We start from the raw sequence: 5869 nt of genomic DNA on the forward strand, positions 1-5869 counted from the left end.
AAGGGTGTAAGGCCTAGACAGATTTTTTTACATGTAAATGTCTGGTTATTCCAGAATCTTGTTAAAAATAATATCTTAGCTCCATTGTATTACCTTGGCTCCTTTGTGAAAATCATTGACTATATTTATGTGAATCTATTTCTGGGCTCTCTATTCTGTTCCATTGAACTATTTTTCTTTCACCAACACCACACTGTCTTTTTTTTTTAAGATTTTATTTATTTATTTATCAGAGAGAGAGAGAGCCTGCCCAAGCATGGGGAAAACAAGCAGAGGGAGAAGCAGGCTCCCCACTGAGCAGGGGGCCTGACGCGGGACTCGATCCCAGGAGGATCATGACCTGAGCTGGAGGCAGATGCTTAACCGACTGAGCCACCCAGCGTCCCAACACCACACTGTCTTGATTACTGTAACTGTATAGTAAGTCTTGAAGTCAGGTACCATAGTCCTTCAACTTTGTTCTTCTCCAATATTGTATTGGCTCTTCTGGGTCTTTTACCTCTCCATATAAAATATAGAAATGGTTTGTTGACATCTATAAAATAACCTTCTGGAGTTTTGATTGGGATTGAGTTGGGAAGAATTGACATCTTGACAATATTGGGTCTTCCTATCTGTGAACATGGAATATCTCTCCATTTACTTATTTTTACATCTTATTCATGAGAATTTTTTAGTTTTCTTCATAAAGATCTTGTGTATATTTTGTTAGGTTTATACTTAAGTATTTCATTTTGGGGGGTGCTAATATGAATGGTATTATGTTTTTTCATTTCAAATTCCACTTACTCATTGCTGGTATATAGGAAAGAAACTAACTTTTTATATATTAACCTTGTATCCTTTCTATAATTGCTTGTTACTTCCAAGAGATTTTTTTTGTTGATTCTTACAGATTTTCTACATAGATGATCATGTCATCTGTGAATAGATGTATTTCCCAATATGCGTAACTTTTATTTCCTTTTCTTGCCATATTGCATTAGCAAGGACTTCCAGTTCGATGTTGAAAAAGAGTACTGAGAGGGGACATTTTTGCCTGGTACCTGATTTTAGTGGGAAACCTTCAAGTTTCTCAGTATTAAGTATAATGTTAGCTGTAAATTTTTTGCAGATTTTATCAAGTTGAGAAAGTTTCCTTCTATTCCTACTTTACTGAGAATTTTTATTATGAATGGGTGTTGGATTTTGTCAAATGCTTTTTCCGCATCTATTGATATGATCATGCAATTTTTCATTTTTAGTCTGTTGATGTGCTAGATTACATTAATTGATTTTGAATGTTAAACCAGCTTTGCATACCTGGAATAAATCCCACTTGGCTGTGGTATACAATTCTTTTTATACTTTTTTGGGTTCTATTTACTAATGTTTTGTTGAGGATTTTTACGTCTATGTTCATGAGATATATTGGCCTGTAGTTTTCCTTTCTTATAATGCCTTTGTCTGGTTTTGGTATTAGTGTAATGCTGACCTCATAGAATGAGTGAGGAAGCATTCCCTCTTTTTATATCCTCTGCAAGAGATGGTAGAAAATTGGCTAAATTTCTTCCTAACCTATTTGATAGAATTTACCAGGGAACCCATCTGGGCCTGATGCTTTCTCTTTTAGAAGGTTATTAATATTATTTATTTATTTAATGGATATAGATAGGCCTATTCAGGCCATCTACTTCCTCTTGCATCTTTCAAGGAATTCATTCATTTCATCTAGGTTATTAAATTTATGAGCATAGAGTTGTTCATAATATTCCTTTATTATCCTTTTAACTTCCATAGAGTCTGCAGTGTTGTTCTTCTCTCATTTTGATGTTAGTAATTTGTGTCCCCTCCTTTTTTCTTAGTTAGCCTGGCTAGAGGCTTATCAACTTTATTGATCTTTTCAAAGAACTAGCTTTTAGTTTCATTGATTTTCTCTATTGATTTTGTTTTCAATCTCTTTGATTTCTGCTCTAATTCTTATTATTTCTTTTCTTCTACTTTTTATTTTTCTCTGCCTTTTCTAGCTTCCTAAGGTAGAAACTTAGGTGATTGATTTTAGATCTCTCTCCTTTTCTAATATATGTATTCAATGCTATAAATTTTCCTCTAAGCATTATATCTCACAAATTTTGATAAGTTGTATTTTCATTTTCATTTAGTTCAAAATATATTAAAATTTGTCTTGAAATTTTTTTTCCTTTGCTCATGTTATTTAGAAGTGTGTTGTTTAATGTCCATGTATTTTATGGTTTTCCAGTTATCTTTTGTTATCAATGTCTAGTTTAATTCCCGAAATTGTGAGCTGAGAGCAGATATTGTAGAATTCTATTCTTTTGAATTTATTAAGCGGTATTTTGTGGCCTGAAATGTGGTCTACCTTGGTGAATGATCCATATGACTTTGAGAATAATGTACATCCATTCTATGGATGAAATAGTCTATAGATGGCAATTATATTCAGCTGATTGATGGTGTGGCTGAGTTTAGCTGTATTCTTCCTGATTTCCTGCCTACCAGATCTGCCTGTTTCTGAGAAAAGGATATTGGCATCTCCAACTATGATAGTGGACTCATCTATGTCTTCTTTCTGTTTTATCAGTTTTTGCCTCATGCAGTTTCATGCTGTGCTGTTAGATGCATACACCTTAAGAATTGTTACATCTTCTTGGAGAGTTGACCCATTCAACATTATGTAATGCCCTTCTTTTTCCCTGATAACTTTCCTTACTTTGAAGTCTGGTCTGTATGAAATTAACATAGCTGTGCCTGCTTTCTTTTGATTGGTGTTAGCATGGTGTATTTTTCTCTATCCATTTACTTTTCATCTATGTGTGTCTTCATATTTAAAGTGGGTTTCTCATAGACAATATATAATTGGTTCTTGGTTTCGATCCACTATAACAGTCTCTTTTTTATTTGTTGCATTTAGACCAGTGACATTCAAAGTAACTACGGATATAGTTGAATTAATATCTGCCATAAGCATTACTGTTTTCTACTTGTTGTCCTAAGTCTTTGTTCCTATTTTTGTCTTCCATTCCTTTTCTGGCTTTTATGCTTTTAATTGAGGATTTCATATAATTTCATTTTTTCTCCTTTCCTAGCAAATCCATTATACTTTTTACTTTTTTTAATCATTGTCCTAGAGTTTGCAATATACATTTACAACATCAATCCATGTCCACTTTCAAATAACACTATACCACATCATGGGTAATGTGAGTACCTTATAATAACAAAACAATCCTAATTCCTTCCTCTCATCCCTTGTACCTGCTATTCATTTCACTCATATATGAGGATAAATATATATATATGTCCATAATACATATATGTATACAAGTATACATAAATATATGTGTATATGTATGCGTAATACATATAATTGAACACATTATTGCTGTTGTTATTTTAAACAAACTGTTGTCTCTTAGATCAATTAGGAATAAGAAAATAAAAGTTTTTATTTTACCTTCACTTTTTACTTCTTTGATACTCTCTTTTTTTCTTTATGTATATCTGAGTTTCTGATCTATGTTATTTTCCTTCTCTCCAAAAACTTCTTTGAAAATTTCTTGCACGGCAGGTCTACTGGCAACAAATTCTCTGGATTTTTGTTTATTTGAGAAAGTCTTTATTTCTCCTTAGCCTTTTGAAGGATAATTTTGCAGGGTACAGAATTCTAGGTTGGTGGTTTTTTTGTCTCAACTTTTTTTTTAAAGATTTTATTTATTTATTTAAAGGGAGGGAGAGTGTACATGAGCAGGGGGAGGGGCAGAGGGAGAGGAGAATCTCAAGCAGACAATGTGCTGAGTGCAAAGGCTGATGCAGGGCTCAATCTCATGACCCCAAGATCATGACCTGAGCTGAAATCAAGAGTTGGAAACTCAACTGACTGAGCCACCCAGGTGCCCTCTCTCAACATTTTAAATATTTCATGCCATTCTCTTCTTTTTTTTTTTTTTTAAAGATTTTATTTATTTATTTGAGAGAAAGAACGAGAGACAGAGAGCTGGAGAGGGAGGAGGGTCAGAGGGAGGAGAAGCAGACTCCCCGCCGAGCAGGGAGCCCGATGCGGGACTCGATCCCGGGACTCCAGGATCATGACCTGAGCCGAAGGCAGACGCTTAACCATCTGAGCCACCCAGGCGCCCCTTTGCCATTCTCTTCTTGCTTGCATGGTTTCTTAGGAGAAGTCAGATGTATTTCTTATCTTAGCTCCTCTGTAGGTAAGATTTTTTTTCCTCTGGCTTCTTTCACAATTATTCTTTATCTTTGATTTTCTGTAATTTGAAAATGATGTGTCAAAATATAGTGGTTTTTTGATATTCATTCTGCTTGGTGTTTTCTGAACTTCCTGGATCTCTGGTTTGATATCTGACATTTAATTTGGGGAAATTCTCAGTCATTATTGTTTAAAATATTTCTTCTGTTCCTTTCTCCCTTTTTTCTCCTTCTGGCATTCTCATTATGTGTATATTACACCTTTTGTAGTTGTCCCACAGTCCTTGGCTATTCTGTTTTGGTTGTTTGTTGGTCTTTATTCTCTTTGCTTTTTGGTTTTTGAGGATTCTATTGAGATATCCTCAAACTCAGAGATTCTCTCCTCAAATGTGTCCAGTCTGCTAATAAGCCCATCAAAGGTATTCTTCATTTCTGTTACAGTGTTTTCATCTCTAGCATTTCTTTTTGGTTCTTTCTTAGGATTTCCATCTCTCTGTTTACATTGCCCCTCAGTTCTTGCATGCTATCTACTTTATTCATTATAGCCCTTAGCATATTAATCATAGTTACTTTAAATTCCCTATCTGAAAATTACAACATTCCTGCCATGTCTGTTTCTGATGTTTGCTCTAGCTCTTCAAATTATGTTATTTTACCTTTTGATATGCTTTGTAATTTTTTCTTGATTGCCAGGCATGGTAAATCAGCCTTTGGTAATGTGGGGGGTGGGGGAGGGAAGCATTCTACAGTCTTATGATTGTGTCTCAGTCTTTTAGTGAGCCTATGCCTCTGGATTGTGAACTTCACAAGTGTTTCTCAGGTTTTTGCTCCCTTTGTGTGAAAGAGGATGGCTAACGGGTGGAGTTGGGTATTTCCCTTCCCCAGGTCAGTTAGGCTCTGATAATAGTCTAGCAGGTTAGCCAACAGCTAACAGGTTTCCCCCAAGGGCAGGCTTTGTTAGCAAGGACAGAGTTCTTTGGCTATTTCAAAATGATTCCACTTCTCCTCCCTGTGCCAGTAACCCAGCAGGGTTTCTCTCTGGTACGCACTATGGGAACCTGGTGGAGCTCCTGGAGATAAATCTCACAATCCTGTGGCATCCCCCTATGCCTGGCGCCCCTGGAGTTTTGAACTCAGAATAGTCTGCACCACCTCTCCTTCAGGCAATTCACCTACTGCAGTTCAGATTTTCCTATCCTGGCACTGGTTTCTGCAATGGTTTGCTGCATGAGAGTCTCTGCTCCAGTATGCTTGTCTTTCCAAGCTTATTCCAATCTGTATTTGCCTGACTTTCCAATCTTGAGGGCACTGGTTTGCCTGTGTCCTCTCCTCTCTTGCAGATCCAAGAAGACTTGTTGATTTTTCAGTCTGTTCGTTTTTTCACTTGTTGTTAGGATGGAATAGTGACGTCTAAGCTCCTTATATGTGCAACCAGAAGTCATAAGTACCCTCCTTCTACACTTCACATTACAAATCAACCAGGAATAATTCTCTTCCCCTCTTGGCTAGAGAGACTTGATGAGTCCTCAGGGACTTCGAGTTACCACATTCTCCACACCATCCTGAAGAGACACTGAAGCCAGCAACATCACTCTCAGCTCCAGGGAAAAGGCAGGGAGGGAGACGGACAGTTGAGGGGGGTCATATACAAAAAGAAGATAGA

The sequence above is a fragment of the Leptonychotes weddellii genome, chromosome 5 (genome assembly GCF_054177405.1).
Source record: "Leptonychotes weddellii isolate Sample4059 chromosome 5, ASM5417740v2, whole genome shotgun sequence".
Lineage (NCBI taxonomy): Eukaryota > Metazoa > Chordata > Mammalia > Carnivora > Phocidae > Leptonychotes > Leptonychotes weddellii.